Source organism: Amblyomma mixtum, chromosome 3, assembly GCF_055824585.1.
Source record: "Amblyomma mixtum isolate Tamu chromosome 3, ASM5582458v1, whole genome shotgun sequence".
In the NCBI taxonomy this organism is placed as follows: Eukaryota; Metazoa; Arthropoda; class Arachnida; order Ixodida; family Ixodidae; genus Amblyomma; species Amblyomma mixtum.
The window spans coordinates 147,795,133-147,812,695 of NC_143014.1; the positions used below are offsets into that span (position 1 = coordinate 147,795,133).

Here is a 17,563-nt window from a genome sequence, read left to right on the forward strand (position 1 = left end):
TGTGATTTTTGTCTTTCTCTGGATTGTGCTGAACCTTGTAAGTTTAATTTGAGTTTGAATTACGTAGTGGTCACTTCCGAACTGCTCCCCGGTGTTAGACCATTCGTAGTCTAGGATATTTCCTATGATGGTCAAATCAGGGCTAGTGTCTCTTGAAACGCTGTTTCCGACCCTAGTAGGGTATCTGCTATCGGTAACGATTTCCAGCCCGTGCGTGTCCACTCCATCTAGGATGGTTTTTCCTTTCTTTGTATTCATCTTGTAGCCCCACTCTTTGTGCGGAGCATTGAAATCTCCCGCAATCACAAGGTGGTTTTGTTTTACCAGGCCGATCACCGCTCTAATGATTTCTCTGAAGTCATGTCTCTTCTTGCGCGGTGGTGAATATATGTTAAGTACGAATAGGCTCTTCTCCCCGCGCTTCTTAGGTATTACCTCTATTAAAAGGTGTTCTATATCTTCTTCTGGTGTCGTGTGCTTGTGCGTGTATATAGATCAGGTCACAACTTAATAGATTTTTTTCAATACTGTCACAATTCTGTCAGTTCAGTACTGTCACAATGATTTTGGTGGGAGCTCATCTTCAAGTGGAGCTGCAGAAATGTGGATGAACTCTATAGTTTTCCCACAGAAATGGTCAATTTTCTTGTGACCATATGGAATGTCTTGGTAGGAATTAGCTTCTATAGTTGCTAACAACTTGCATTCTTGGACTGTTAATATACATTAGTAAGTGGACATCTTTGTCTTTTATCACCAGCATTTGTTATTGAGGTCAGGTATTGGTTGTGCAGTCAAACCCGATTATATCGAATTTGGTTAGATCGAATTGCCCGCTATATCGAATAATTTCTGGCACTGTAATGCTACAACATGAACTTATAGGAAAATTTACGGCTGCATTGTACAAAAATTAGCAGTCACATCCGATAGATCGAACTTCGGGCAATGCCGGGCAACTCAAGAAACTGTCTTTCCTTCAGCACATCTCAGAAGGTTAGCTTGCCTGCAGAGACCTGCGGGTGCTGTATGTAGCACGCACAGACCAATGATTATGCAAATTTTCCATGACGTAAGCAGCAGGCGCATAGCCAGCCAGCCAGAGTATGCGTTCTCAGCGCGTCGTGCTAATTGTGCCCACATTGTCAGGCAGTTTACACACACGGTGCGTTGTGCTACCATCGTTGATTTTGCGTGGTTTTCGTTCTTTCTCTGTGCGCGCAATGGCTGCCGCGAAATAGCATAACCTCCCCTTTTTCATGAAACTGGAAATTATCAGGCAAGTTGAATGAGGTGAGAAGAAATGCGAAGTCGTCGCAGCGTACAAGATTCTGAGAAGCATGCTGAGCACCATTTGGAAGAACAGGGCTGATGTTCGGTCTAAAGCGAAGAAGTGAGCCAGCACTCGGGGTGCCAGACATGTACACACAGCTGCGTATGAAGATGTTGAGGCAGAAGTGTACAAATGGTTCCTCGACATCTGCCTCACCATAGACAACGGGTGTGCCTACCTCTGCAGTGCTAGTTTCAGCAACATTGTACTTTGGTTCCTGCTGCCACACATTCCGTTGGTGCTTCAACCCTTGGACCAAGGGATAATCCGTGCCGTGAAGGTTAGTTGCAGGAAGCATCTGACTGAACAGCTCCTGCAGAACCTGAGGACTGGAAGAGACTTAAAAATAGACCTCTTAGGTGCCTTGTTGGTGTTGAGTGGGTCGTGGAATGATGTCAAAAAACGAAACTATACAGAACTGCTTCCAACATTCTGCTCTCTGCTTTGCCGGAGAAGACGGAGCAAATTCTTTGACGGGTGAGCTCAGCAAAGCTGTCGCGGATGTTTATGATTTGTAGAACTAATTGTCCGAATTTCCTGGTGCTATTTGTGATGGGGTAGCCATGGGCGACTTTGTTTCCACAGACGACAACATTGACACTGCAGGAGAGTTTGCGGATAAAGACGTGTTTGCCGACGTCGGGGATAATTAGGACGCCACTGATGCGAATTGTGACGATGACTTGAGATAACCTGTGCCCACATGATGTGCTCCGTGTGCTCAGCTGTTTTGTTGCTATTGCATATCAGTAGAAGGCTACATTCTTAGCTTTTTGGAGTCTGTTAGTGACATTGGAAGGTATGTTCTCTCTGAGGCAATAAAGATGGAGAAGCATGAAAAATTCATGACTATTTCGCACTGTAATCTGCATGCAGTAAGTGGCTATCCTAGAAGTACATTTTTTTTTCCATCTGAATGTTTTTCTATGTTGTTAAATTCAGTGCTACACTTTTATATCAAATTACTTGTTATATTGAACTCATAGGAATTTTTTGTGAGTTCGATATATGCAGGTTCGACTGTATAAGAACTGACAAACAGATCATTTCGTTTAATTTTTATGCCATGGAAGAGCCATGCCTTAGGCTGAAACAGTATGATATTGCTCTTTGATTTCCTTTTGTATGTCTTTTGCTTTGTTTGGTAGTGCGAAATTTAGTTTGTCCCTGGTATGTACAAAGCTAAATCTTAGGACAATCTAGGAGGTGGGTGGATGTTTAGTTCATTCTTATCATAAATTTCTCTTCTATTATTCTGAGATACCCCGCCGCAGTGGCTCAGTGGTTACGGCGCTCGGCTGCTGACCCGTGTACTGTGCAATGTCAGTGCACGTTAAAGAACCCCAAGTGGTCGAAATTTCCAGAGCCCTCCACTACGGCGTCCCTCATAGCCAGAGTTGCTTTGGGACGTTAAACCCCAATAACCCAAACCTGTTGTTTTGAGGTACATAGCAAACAATGCGAGCTGCACACTAATCCGTTCTGGTCGCCGCGGTGGCTCGGTGGTTATGGTCCTTGGCTGCTGACCCAAAAGACACGGTTCGATCCCTGCCGCGGTAGCCATATTTCGATGGAGAAGTGCTAGAGACCTGTGTACTGTGCGATATCAGTGCACACAAAAGAACCTCAGGTGGTCAAAATTACTGGAGCCCTCCACTACAGCGTCCCTCATAACCTGATCTGCTTTGGGACGTTAAACCTCATAAACCAAGCCACTAATCTGTTTTACCACAACTGTCACGTGCCTGCCCTGTTGACAAATAAATCATTACCATTGCATGAAAGTACTGTTTACTCTATACTGGTTAGGGTGCTTCACCTGGGTCTGCTTTTTTCGTCTGTATTTTTTTTTGTTATTGCATGTATTACATTTTTCTTTATCTTATCCATTAATGTTGGTCTTAGTGCACTGAATTTTCTTAGTGAAGGCACTTTTGGTTTGCCTTACTTGTATGTTAGGGTCGGTGCACTACATAGTTTTGATCGTAGCATAGGAAACGTCGCTATAGTTTTTGCCATGTTGTCCACTTGCGTCTGCTTTTATGATGCAAGATTAATGAAGATGTTTTTTTTTGCATACAAGGGGAACAGTGTTGTTATATATCTTGAACATTGTTCCCTTTTCTGAGTGTATTTCGGTGAAACTTCATAATGACATTTTTGCAGGAGCTAAACAAGCTGTCATCACAACTGCGGAGGCTGTATGGTTCTAATCGCCATAGCTGCAATCCACTGAGGCTCTACTTCACCCGTTTCCCAACGTCTTGCCGGCTGTACCAGTTGTGTGTGGAAAAGCATCAGGGATTTGAAAGATATTCGGTTAGTTTACTTTTCTGCTTAATTTGTTCTTATGTGGCTGTGGAGAGAACTTCATCAAAATAGCATGTCTGCAATGGGAACTCCCCAGTAATTGTATTATAGTGACCAAAAATTGTGCTACTAAGTCATCATGACCTGTTTCTCTTTTGTTGAGGCATGTGTGAAATGTGCACAAAAGAATGGGCAGTGATATGCGATTAGTGTCATGTACAGCAGTAATGTCGCAAACACATTAGCAATGGTAAAATGTTCTGTAAAGGAAAGGTTGTCTGAATAAATCTCAGTTTTACTTGCTGATTATGAACAAAGAGTACAGAGAGGAAACAGAACTTTGACCCTAGCAAGCAAGTTGTCGCGAGCATTTACATAAGATCTAAGGCTAACTCTCCAAGTTTTGTTTGGCAGTACAGTGAAACTTTGTAATACTAGGCACGAAAATCCAGAATGGGCACATGGTGGAGTAGTCCCTTGCTTGGTCCGACATCCGATCATTCAAGATGGCGGCCACCGGGTCGGAAGGGGGGGGGGGGGGGGGGAGACTCGGGAAAAATGCCCTATCAAGCTTTTCTTCAGAAACAGCTTGAGCTTCGGCGTATCATCTGAATGATCTCATTGCCGTGTTCCCTTCCCTTCCCCCTCACTCCACGATAAGTGTCGGGAGGATACTAAACAATGGGTGCTTGATGTCTTTGGCGTGTTCTTGAACTTGTCCCAGACATGGGACGTAATCGCATGGGCGCTTGCTCGGTTTTTTAGAAAAATTCAAGATCTCAAGAAAAAGGAGGGTGAACGTTGATTTGAGCTTGGGCGGGTGCTCTGTATTTTACACTGCAAAGGCATTTATTAACAATTTCACGTCATGAAAATTTTTTATGAGCATTTCTTAACACCAGGTGTGAACAGCGCCTTTTTTAGGGCTTGCACAATTTAGCCTGCATTTGCATTGTCTTGAGTGCAGGAGGAACTTAGGAACATATCCCATCCGTCGACGGCAATGGCAAAAGTAGCCGAAGTCTTTTTCTCATGGTTTTTGGATGCTCCGCCTCCTTGCATCTATGTGCTGCGGGAAAGCCATGCTGCAGTTGACTGTCGCAGTAATTTTGCTTTTCTCGTTATGGTGTGCGTATGAAGGAAACCAACATTCTCTGAAACCAAGGAAAACATTGGGAAATTTCCCCTTTTTTTTTCGGTGTTGGTCAATGTTAAACGGGTACATTAGGTGTTTACTGTAATTTGTGAATGCATTGTCTCAGTGGCAGTAGGTGCAGCATCAACTTGATTACTTGGGAGTTGTGCAGTAATCTCTGCTGTCTTCTGTGCATTAATATGTAAACATGTCAGTTGCTGTGACTGCATTGCCTTCATTTGCACCTGGGGTAAGCACTGTACTAGGATGGTCCCAATTCTGTTATGAGTGTAAGTGGAGCAGATATGCTTTTTATGCGAGCAGCTATAACTGGTTTGGTGCATGTATATCTGGAAAGGAAATATGTCAGTGTTGTCAGTTTTTTAAAATATCAGCATTCCAAGGCTTGTGCAGCAGCATGCTATGCTTTTGGGCGAGTATTGAGACGAAGTACATTCGTTGTGTTCTTTCGAGCTTTTCAAAAACACTGGGGCTTGGTAGCTGCGTATCACTCTTTGTCTGCTGTCTTATGGTACTTCGTTGTTATTTTTTTCCTTGCTTTTCTTGAGATTTACTTTGTGTGAACATTTTCTGTTGTCTTTCTTCTCTCTTATCTTTTCCTGTGTATTTTTCCTGTGGCTCCATCTCCATGCGCTTTATTTCCTTTCTTCTGAGACCTGTAGGCATTATACACCTTCATGTACTAGTAGTTTCCAACCCATATCTTTTATTGTTTTCTTTTTCCTGTTTTTAATGCTAGAATTAATTCGTTGCTTCTCATTCCACTGCCCCGGAACAACCTGCTGTTCTTGGTGCTAATCCACTAATAGCATCAAAAAAACAGTAAACAAAGATCAAAGAGACATGCAGTTAGCTACATGTACTAACAGCAACAAACGAAGTGCGAACACGAGAACTGAAGTTTCAACATAAAAGCAGAAATACATTGGCTTCTGGAGAGGAAATACCAGTGAGGTTGATTGACACTTCTAAAGAACAGTCTTCACACGTACAAAGTGAATATAAGCTGCGCTAGTATTTAGCTGATTGGGGTATTCAAATAGGAGGTGGAGCACAGGGGGCCGCAGCTGGCACAGGACAGGATTAATTGGGAGCGATACGGAAGGAGCCTTTGTCTTTTCAGTGGACTGCTCATGTTTCAGTTGTCTTGTTTTCATTTTATTTATTGCTGTTACTGCTCATGTTTCAGTTGTCTTGTTTTCATTTTATTTGTTGCTGTTAATAGCCGCCGCGGTGGCTCAGTGGCTATGGTGCTCGGCTGCTGGCCCGGAAGACGCGGGTTTGATCCTGGCCATGGCGGTTGAATTTCTTTGGAGGAGAAATTCGAGGCCCTTGTACTGTGCGATGTCAGTGCACGTTAAAGAACCCCAGGTGGTCGAAATTTCCGGAGCCCTCCACTACGGCGTCTCTCATAGCCTTAGTCGCTTTGGGACGTTAAACCCCATAAACCAACCATAAACCAACCTTGTTGCTGTTAATACAAGTATTGTTAAAAGACAAATATATTAGCATCGAAATATAAAGGGCTATAAAATTCACTGTAGAAGTGGGGTCAAAAACATAGGACACACAACACAGTAGTGAGCATGCATAGAGATGCTAGAAACAGAAGCGGTGTCTAACTCGTGTAACGAACCAGGTCTATTTGAGGAAAAAAATAGAATGCTATAAGGTAATATATTTACATCACAAGTTTAAAAGATAGTTTTTTTTTTTACCATGCCTGCAGCAAATTGTCTTTATTCAGTTTTGGTCCTTGTGTACGCAACAATATACAAACCCTTCTATCACCTTTCACACTGCACTTGAAGGCATGCATTTTGAGTGAGATTTTTCCTTTCTGAAGGTGGAAATGACGGCTGAGAGCCACGCAAAGCTGTTCCCCAAGGAGTCTATGATCTACTTGAGTCCAGATGCTCCAGATGCTCTACCTGCTACACCTTTGGGATCTGACACAGTTTATGTTATTGGTGGCCTTGTTGACGAAACTATTCATAAGGTATTTGTTATTTGGCTTTTTTTCTATACTGAGAGTTTAAGTGTAAGTTGTAAAGTGTAAATTGTAAGTCATAAACAAACCCTAAAAATTGGCCTCTTTGGGTAATTGTAAAACTTCACAGGTGTGTTATCATGCAGTGTGTAAACTGGCCGGCCAGAACTTGTTACATGGACATACAATTATCATAACATGTGTAAGCTACTCGGCCTGAAAGAGCTTGTCGGTAGCGTTGTAGGGTTGGAACGATTAAATTTTTATTCTCTGCATCTTCCCCACGAGCTACCCCATTTTCTTGCTTCTTCTTTGTCTTGAACATCCTCCCTAAGGCTGTCAACGAATTCTAGGGGATGCAGCTTTGAAAGCACCGTGGGATGTACTTGTTGCAGAAAAGCTTCAGCTTGCGAGTTCGCAGATTCCATCCTGGCTAGGGTAGACTTTTCCCACCCTTGATCTTTATCTGACTTGTGGATCGGTAGCTGCAGTCCTGTACCGTAGTGTCACTCCCCACATTTCCAGTGATTCTGAGCTAGTGCAGGGATCGCTTCTTATTCCTGCATACAATAGTTACTCGCATAATAAATTCATTTTTGTTCCCAAAAATTTTCAGAAAATTTAGTGGGCGCATTCATCATGTGGCTGTGGACCATGGCCCTTCCTTCTCTAATAGGCTGTAGCCTTATTCATGGTAGGTTGTGGTGCAGTTGCCAGATATTCTCTTGCTGGTCATGGCTCAGGTTCTGCCACTGTATGCACCTGTTGAGGACAGCTGGCGCAGCTCCTGGGCAGCCGGCTTGTGTGATTTCTGCTAATGCTTAGTGGCTCACTATCTTCCTGCTCTCTGGCTTGAATCAGGAAAGACATATGCTGGAGGACATCCTCTCCTGTGGTGCCGAAAGACATGTCTGATTCATTATCAGACCGTTTCCCTTCAATGCCAGCTATTATGTTTTCATGCATAGACCAAGACGTTGTGATCATGACTTCTGAGACAGTGATATCTGGCCTATGAAGGCTGTGTCCGTTCTCACCAAAGCTTTCTTGTCCCATATGCTGCTCGCAGAGCAGTGTAAAACACCGACCACGCGCTTTGTCTCTTAGGAGAGGACTAATTCTGCAGTATCGCCTTGAAACATCCAGCCAAAGATCATGTTTATGGCAACAAGCTTGTTATTGCACTGGAGAATAATCTCAGTGGCCACAGCTGTCCACATTTGGCCAGTTCATACAGAAAAGAGGTACGGCCATCGTCACCCTTCCAACCAAGTGCATTTGTGTCCTCAGTGTTCGATCCTTCTGACTACACTTGTTTCACTAGGGTTAAGTCAGTCATGTTACAATGAGGTGCCTCCACAACATTGAGGCAGGAACCAGCGTCATTGAACTGACTCTGCAGCTGGAGTGAAAGGTCAACTTCTCTCATGACAAGCAACTTCAGCTTGTGGGAAACATCCTGTTGAATAAAGCTTCTCTGACTCCAACCACCAATGATCCCTCGAACGAGAGTCCTCATCTGCTTTGAGATGGCCCTTGCATGAAAGATCTGCAGGAAGACTGTGTTAGCGGGCTGCAGGGCATCGTATTTTTTGCAAGCGTTCACATAAAATGGTCTTGTTTGTGCGCCACTCTGCTGAATTGACGTTGGATTATCTCCGGCACACACAGATGTCGCATGTCGTCTTTTGCATGGTACACACTGAACATGCGTTCTACAAGTAGCCCACTTGTGCTCTTGCTTGGTGCAGCGAAAACAGCATGCTTCATGGTGCAGCATGTAGGTATTTCTTTTGTGCCAGAATCAGTCTTGAAGGACACTCTTTTGCATTGTTATGAGACGTTTTGCAGAAACAGCAAGGCTTTCGATCGCTTTCCTTCAATGCTTGGGAAAATAGACTGTTGGTAGCCTCATGGGTCGTGTATTCTGACTCGGCAGTCCATTGCAGCTTGAAGGATCAAAAAAGTTTGTTCTCTCTTTGCGCTGTTGAAATAATGTGGAGCACCTGTCTATGCTGTAAACTTAAGAATGAAATAAAGGCCATCAAGTCCACCCAGCAGTTATCAACTGAATGGCCAGCTTCGCTCAATGAGGGCATTGCATCCTAATGTGCGCATTTCAACAGTGAAAGTCAATAACAGCGTCCGTGGAAGTCTTCATAACAGGATATTGGGTAGCATTGAAGCGTAAGAGGCAACAGTGTTGAAATGTTGTGAGCCTCGAGGCTTCAAACATGTGCTTGTGCAGAGTCATATAGATGTTGGAGCTGTATTACGTTAGAAGAGGATTGAACTGCAGGCAACATTCGCAGTCTGAACAGATGTTCTTGTTTAATCTGCAAGATGTCTGTGAGGCAATGTTTCAGAATGCTGACAGCGTAGTAAGCCTGGGTAGTTTGAAGGCTGGATGTGGCTGATGCCATGTCGCCTTCCAGGTACTTCTGGTGGTAGTGAAATTTTTCCTTCAGCGTCAGTGTCGGGTTGTCGTGAATAGCATACTTGAATTGCTCGTAAAGCTTGCACCACTTGCTAATGTCCCCTTTAAAAAGGCTGATCTAACGGAAGGGAACCTTAGGACCTGAAAGGCATGAGTGTCTCAGCAGCAGGCCTTACAGCATCTAGGTTTGGATCTCAAATATTTTTGCATTGTTTCCAGCAGGAATGTTTGCATACAATTACTGAAAGAATAATCAGATTCCACAGAATTTTATTCAACTTGGTGTAGGGAACCAAACTAGTGATTTTGCGAAATCGTAAAATCAATGTTTTCCATGTAGCATTACATGTGATCTTTTTTCCAAAAAACTACAGTGTTTCTTGCAAAACTGAGCACAATTCTCATGTGTTGACACGTTTTCCCATCAAATACAAAACTTTCATTGAAAGCAAAAACTAGTCATGGGTCCTCGATTATACGTAGTTCTTATCTGAACACACCCGTATGTATTCATTCATATATGTCGTTTGGCCATCGACATTTGTGATTCTCAGTATTCTTGTAGAGGCATTTCAGGATCTTCAAACTCGGATGAACTTGAAAGAGTTGAGTCACTGCTGCTTCACTAAGTTTGTTGCCCTCAAGAGGTCCAGCAATCTTACACCAAATACTTGTGGTGCCACCAATCATTGTGCATTAGCAGAAACAGTCAGCCTAAGAGTTTGATCTAAAAGGGTAAACAGCGGAACTTCACCCGTTGTAAACAATCTTAATTGCTTTTAAAATCGATGCCACTGCCTCAAATGCACTGTGGATACACTTGTGCAATTTTTAGCGAACACTTGTTGGGTACCTTTACATGGTTAGTACATTGTGATTCCGCTGGCTTCGGCGTTTTCAGAGCCAGTATGTTTTGTTTCTGCGAAACAAGTTACCTTTTTAGTGAAGTATATAGTTCAGAAATGACATTGCTCTTTTTTTATTTTATTATTATTATAAAGCATGTAGCTGTGCGCATCTCACATCTGAGGATGCACACTTTTGTCACTCGCCTGCTTTCAAAGTGTCAGTGGAGTTTTATGCTGCTTCACTGACTTGATAGCAGACTTGACCACCACTGGATCTGGCTGTGTAGTAGCTCTGACTTCGCTTTTCAGTTGATAAGCTACTATTTGAAATGTTTTCAAAATACCTGTGTGATGCAGATAAGAGCCTTCACTTTGGTTTTGACTGAGTGTTGAAGCATAATTGTCATAAAAAATGAAACCAGGTGTTTGTAGAAGTAGTCATTTTGTGTGTCAGACCCCGTGCTGTTCGAATTACCGTTAGAATAATTTCAATTGCATAGCATCTTATTTGCTTGGTGTCTGTTTATGTGTAGAATATCAGCCTGAGTACTGCCCGTGCTGAAGATATCCGGTGTGCACAACTGCCAATTGACGAATTTATGGAGCGTTGTGGGGGTACAGGTTGCAAGATCCTTACTGTCAACCAGGGTAAGTATAGCCCGACATCTCTGGCCGCCATTTGTTCATTTGTCTGTTGGTTCTTGACAGTGGCACTGAGCAGAAACCACTCTTTAAAAATGCTTTCTTTCTTACCTTATTTTTCTGGCGTTTCTATAATTACCTGCTGTTTCACACTTAGTACAGGGTGCCTTGAAAGTAATTCCTTGTCTTAAACCTAAATTTGTAGTATAATTACTAGTAATTAGATATTTTAAAAGAACCAAATGCTATTTTTAACCACATGGTTGGCACATTTGTCTCTGCCTCCAATACACTTATCCCTCACCACAAGAAAGTTGAACAGGTGGCAAAACTTTTACTTTGTAAGCCGTATGAGTGCCATTAGGCATAAATACTGGCTTGTATCTCTATGTGGCCGCTGGGTGAAGCCTCCGGCGCCTGCAGCGAGTGGTGCGTGAGTGAGCCGAATGCAAGGACCACCTCCTGACAAGAGGCAAGAGGAAAAAAAATTGGCTGGCGGTTTAGCATTCCTAAGCATGAAATATTGTGTGAAAGCGCAGTTTTTTGCAGGTGGACACCACTGCCACGTACTTGGAAGCACGATTTAGGTGTCTGCTGACTCAGGGAGCCAGTTATATGCGTATTCAACTTTTTTTCGTCGGTGCCAATTTACCCATGTACGCTGGCAGTCTATCTTTTCAGTGCTGCGTTTCTCTAGCAGTGTTGTCAATGCCAACACACATTGCTCTGTACCCCATCTCAGTAGTTCCTTGCGGCACTACCAAAGCTGTGATGAGTGCACAGGCGATGTTCCAATGCTGCAGAATGTAGCGCCAGTATAAAATAGGGATATAGGTATATGGGATAGTGCACATGTGCCAAACGCTATTTTGTATCTTGCATTAACGTACACTCGCATTACGTACACAATTTCTTGAGTTTAGCATGCGTGACTCTTGCGTACGTTTAAAGAACGTTCAAACATCCACTGGGCTTTCGCTTTGTCTCATCTTGCCTATAAACATATGAGCGATAAATTCGCTTTATTTCTTTATTTAGAATGATGATTCTGCCGCTTGTAGTCCTAAGAGGAGTGTTGGTTTGTTGACAATGAATGGTTCCTGTTCTAACAACCTGATGGCGCCACTAGGCCGAGCTTATCATTGCGTCTCCGTTTGCATGCGCTGAAATAAAAATATGAATGTGACTAATGGCGTAACCTCCCATAAGATGTATGCGTTTAGCATACGTAAGCGTGCATACGTGTATGGTACATAGCGTCGATTGAGGATCTTTTCTAACCGTATCTGTGTATGCTGCGAGCAGATATGACTAGTCATGGAGGAGCACATTTAACGCATTCTCCTGACTGGCTGAGGTGGTCTCCACCGTCCATAGCGCTGCAAGGAGCATATGAGACAGAGTATGGTGCCATGTTTCGGCCACAACGTTGTCCACATCAGTGCATGCAGCGCACATCTCTGTCACTACCGTTACGTAGCTCAAAGTGCGAATACTAGTTTGATAGTAGTATTAGTTGATGAAGAAGACGATGTGCAATGCACAGCATGCGTATGTGTTGCAGTTTAACACGAGGCTTGATTGGCTGTGGTGATAGCCTAGTGCTGTCGGGAAGCAGCCAGCGAAGCTGATCTGTTCACACCACTGCAGGTTCGAATCCCAGTCACAGCAATATTTATTTATTTTATTTATTTATTTATTTATGGTTTGCCCAAGGTGTCACCCTCAAGGTCAAGCTTCACGCAAACCGGGGAGCCGGTTTGACCTCGTGAAGCAGTGCTTTTGCACTAAAAGCAGCGCCCTCAAGCAAGTGGCGAGTGCGGAGAGAGGGAAAGTGGCGCTGAAAGCGAGCGTGCGTCAGTGGATAATGTCAGCAAGTGCGCATCATTGCTGATCCAATGCAGCGCGCCAAGTAATAATTTAAGAAATGTAAAAACAAAGTAAAGTGAAGTGTAAATGCAGCAAATGTAAAGCATAAAACCTTCAGCGAGCCATAAAAGCTAGCCAAAGTAAAGTGAAAATAATTGGCACTGCATTCAGGCAATGGGATGCACCGAAAGAAAAAAGCATCAAATGAAAAAGCATCATCCTGAAAGCACATTCTACTCATGCAGTTCATTACATGAGACCATGTGAGCATCTGTAAATTTTTTTTCTTGTAACCTTCTCCTTCTCATCAGAATTGCAACCTTCACCACTAATGTTTAGAAGGAGACCTGCGCTATCTAGCATTAAACCAAACCTGACTAGCATAAACCAAAGCTTTTAGAAGACTGAGTGACAGTGCATATGATGAAATGTTAAGGGACCTCAACGGTCATGCATTCCTCAGGAAGGAAATGTAAGCATTAGTATTTACCCTGGGGAAAGAAACAGTGCTACTTAAGTCACTGAATGCACTATTATGAGCAATATGAGCAAGAACGCGGGAGCGCGTGGCAAATAGCCTCAAACCGTCCTTGTGGCAACACACCTATGCGCACCTTTCTGCAAACATAGGAAATTACGTCTGCATGTGAACGTCATAACGCTTAAGCATGGCAGGGTCTGGCAATGCGCCTTATGCAGTTATAAAGGAAGGTGCTTTTCCGCATTGTCATCAAGCCGCGTGTGAAAAGCCCGCAGCCAATCCTTGGAACGTGAATTGTCATGGCCATTCATCGCACCTGCAAAGATGCTGCGTTCTGCGGTCGCATGCGGTCCATTTATGAATAGCTGCGTAAGGCGCATTGCCAAATCCTACAATGAATAAACGTTATCACGTTCAGGTGCAGACGTTATGTTCCACGTTTGCAGAAAGATGCGCGTGGCAGGGGGTGTAGGCAGAATGCCCTACGGGCAGACCCTCTCCACTTATTTTCTGAAAGCGTCCGCCGTGTGTTCCACAAGGAGGGTTTGAGGCTATTTGCCTTGCGCTCCTGCGTTCTTGCTCATATCGCTCATGATAGTACAGTTTAGTGGTTGTCCTTATGGAAATCTTGCCATAGAAGGGACCATGATGGTACTTTCTCAGTACTTCTAGTTTGGCTGTGTGGTGTATTATTTTCAGTTACGCTAAGTGTGGCACTGAGGTGTAACCGCATTTGTGGGTACTGTTGGGTTTGGGATGCCCCCCCCCCCCCCCCCCCCCCCCCCCCTCTGCCTGTGTGGATTAAGGCAGCTCGCGCTTCCCTCCTGCCTAAGTGGATTAAGGCAGCGACCTTCCAGGACCGTGGGACCATGGTCGCAGCGGCGAAGGTCAAAGATCGCCGAAGGCCGAAGATGCGGCGACGATGGCGGCGTTCCGTGGCCGAGTCGACCCTCGGGTCAACAAACAGAGTGGTGGTGTGCTTAGTGAAAAACAGCAGTGTTCAATTACTGAGCCTCTACCCTCTCCCATCAACCGAGCAGCGAGAGAGCCCCACGGCCCAGCGCCGCCCTGCCGTGGGCGGTATCAACAGTATCCACAACGGTCCGTCTGATTGGACGCCATTTTTCGAACTATTTCCCCAGACAGGGATCTGGGGAATCCGTGCGTTATTTAACGGGTGTTGTTTTGAGACTCCAGAGCACTCCTATTGACTCCTGAAGACGTTCTCTTTCACTGAGGTTCATTCTCAGTTGCTCTCTTTTTGTAAATAATGTAAATATTCCTGCATAAAGTTCTTCCTTCCTTGCTTCTCCTCGTAACCCCGTCTCCCGCCTTCCTCGTCCCTTCTCCGGCCCGACCACACTCACCCGATCCTAATAGTACACTTTATTCTGTGATTGATGCAGTTAGTTGCTAACTTTGCACTATTGGGAGGATTTCCGCAACTGGTTATGGAACTTATGTAAAATAAAATAAGACACTTCACGGCCACGAGTGGGTTTTTAACCTGCAGTGGTGTGAACAGATCAGCTTCGCTGGCCACTGCATTAAACGACTATGTCATCGCCGCAGCCAAACATTCTGGGTGTTTGACTGCCAGTCTCTCGCTCTATGCCTTGCGTACTGTCGTCACCAAGTTCCATCTGTGCGCAATGGACCCAGAGCACACTGCTGTCGCGTTGCCCTCTTAAAGTGTGTTAAGTGGCCCCATAATTTTTTCGTGTGCTAGCACTCACCGATTTTGCCTATCTTTGTCTAAAGTTTGCTTGACCTTGAAAACCGAGCCTCGAACCAAACTGAAGAGAAAACCCCCCTGTGTATCACACAGCAAGTTGTACATAAAGCCCTTCATGTCTCTGCTCTGTAGATCTAGTGTGCAAGTGTTAGTGTGCACATAGCAAATTGGGCATAACGTCCTTTATGCCTTTGCTCTGTAGTTCTAGTGTGCGTAGTGTTAGTACGCTGGGTATCAGGTGGTGTTACATTTGATTGCTTGATAATATTTATTCTTCTCATTGCAATTCTGGTCATCTTGTGCTCTTTCTACAGTGTTTGACATCCTGTTGAGTGTCCATGAGACAAAAGGCGACTGGGCTGATTCTTTAGCGAAAGTAATACCAAAAAGGACGGGTCTTAGGAAGAAGCACTGTCATGGGTAAGTGTCTCTTGATGTCTTTATTTTTACCATGGGCAGGTATGCTGTAGCCTGTCGTTCCATGCTCATATGAAGAAGGCAGGCCTTTCATTCATTTTTGATAAAACTCATGTATTTCTTTGTAATGGCATAGGGTTTTTGTATTCATGTAGTCTTTTTGCTTACTTTTTGGTCACCAAATCTACAAACTTTGTCAAAAGTTTACGGCCCATGAGGTTTCCTCTTGGCCATGCTGTGTGGCTCGTTGTGCATCCCTAGTGTTATAAATCTCTTGAAGATAAAAGGAACACTGGTCCTCACCCTCGGAAGGTTTGGACTTCCACAGATGCTACTAGAGCCTCACTACTCAGCATAGATTCAAATCCCCCTGTGCTCTAAACTTTTGACAAAGGCCGCACTTGTATTTTACACTTTGCTTTAGTGGCCATGTTTTGTTTCTGGTATTTGTTTCATTGGTATTTCTTGTGTTTCTCTCAGAGTAAATTTTATGCTGAGAACTGTGTTATTGTTGCTTTTACTTGGAAATACTTCCTCTAGAAGCTTGGTGTATAGACTGGTGTAGTAAAAATAATAAGGGGGCTTAACCAGAACAAAATGCAATTTGTATGCAAGCCTTCTGTTCATTGAAATCCACCCAAGCGCAGCCTTACGGCTACAAAGGAAAGCTATACAGCTTTCTCAGAAACTTCATAGTTAAAGAAAAATTCGTCCTGATCCCGGACAAGGACGAATTTTTCTTTAATTACGAAGTTTCTGAGAAAGCTGTATAGCTTTCCATTGTAGCCGTATGGCTGCGCTCGGGTGGATGTCAATGAGTAATTACTCCCTTATTACAAATCTACTCCACCTTGGGGGTTTCCCCTAAAACATTTGACCAAGCCTTCTGTTCGCTTGTGTAATAAGTAAGGTTTTGCGAATATTGAAATTTTCGAATACGAATCGAATACGAATTTGAAGAAAATCTGGCTTTGAATATCGAATCAAATATCGAATATCTGTTCAGTAAGAAAAATATAAACAGGCAAATGTTGTTGCCCTTACTTTTTTTTTCTTTTTTTCAAAATAGTGTATGGTCTTTGCAACTGAAATAAAAACTAGACTGACTCTGCATCATACAGCAAAACATCACGTGCACCTATGTACCACCTGATTAGACAGCATAACAATATGCCACCTGTAACGTGGTCATGCAAAATGAGTGACAAAATGAAATCCATTTATTCACATGACAGGCACCTGAAAGTAACATGATTGCTAGTAAAACCTCATTCATTTGGATTTCGAAGAACTGAAAGAAATGCCCGGATTATCCGAAGGTCGATTTAAAAAATGCCTCGTGCACCCGAAAGAAAAATGAACTGCTGAAAATGCTAAAATGCTTCACTGTGAAGCCTTGTGAGGAGGCTCCATCGCACAGAAACCGAAAAGCTCGTGACGAGCGCGCAGTTTCGGTGAGCTGGTAGAAGAATGCGGACGTAATCGAAGGGAACGCGCACTGGCGTCGGAACGGTGAGGCTACTTTTAAAAATTGCTGGTGGTTAGCATTGCTAAGCACGGAATATTGAGCGAAAGCAGGTTTTTGCAGATGGACACCAACGCCACATACATGAAAGCGAGTTTGAGGTATCCACTGGCTCAGAGAGCCAGTTTTGCGCCTTTCCTTTTGTCAGAATTGACGGACTCTACTATGTTGTTAACGCCAATGCCAATGAACCCAGTGAGGGCCGGCGGCCCACTTGTTTTGTTTAGTTTTTGAGGAAAGGAAATGGCACAGTAACTGTCACATCTTGGTGGACACCCGAACCACGCCGTAATGGAAGGGAGGAAGGTGGGAATGAAAGAAGAAAGGAAGAAAAAGGAAATTGAAAATTGGTTTTGAGGAAAGGAAATGGCCTAGTATCAGTATTTGTCTCACATCTTGGTGAACACCTGAACCGTGCCTTAAGGGAAGGGGTTAAGGAAGGAATGAGAGAAGATATGTCACGTGGCTGCCACACACCTCCACCGCTCCTCCACTTGAAGTTTAAATTGCGGCACTGATGACCTTGGCTTGACTAGGCCAGTAAAGCTTTCGCTTTAAAAGGAAAAAGAAATGGCCAGCAATGCGCCAGTCAGCGTCCAAAAGCAGCGCAGCGCTGGGTTTGAACAACCGGCGAATGTGCGTGCCTACAGTTGCCGTCGCCATCGGCTAGCGGCGATGCTCAGAAACAGGAACTACGCGCCCAGGCTATTTTTTTGGCCTGGCGACAGGGGCCCTCCTATCGTCGTTAAGCGCATTTAAGAGGGGCATGGGTAACAATGCAGCATTCAATGGGTGGGATTTTTACATGATCACTTGTTCT

The 17,563-nt window shown here is 44.0% G+C and overlaps 1 pseudogene across 1 annotated transcript in view; it reads left to right on the plus strand.

Moving 5' to 3' along the window:
* The window catches only part of LOC149352335 (tRNA methyltransferase 10 homolog B-like), a 37,125-nt pseudogene that overhangs the window by 16,502 nt on the left and 3,060 nt on the right, over window positions 1-17,563 (plus strand). The window contains exons 5-8 of the transcript XR_016290771.1: window positions 3,500-3,652; window positions 6,646-6,798; window positions 10,608-10,722; window positions 15,116-15,221. The product of XR_016290771.1 is annotated as a tRNA methyltransferase 10 homolog B-like (transcript). The remainder of the gene's footprint in view (window positions 1-3,499; window positions 3,653-6,645; window positions 6,799-10,607; window positions 10,723-15,115; window positions 15,222-17,563) is intronic.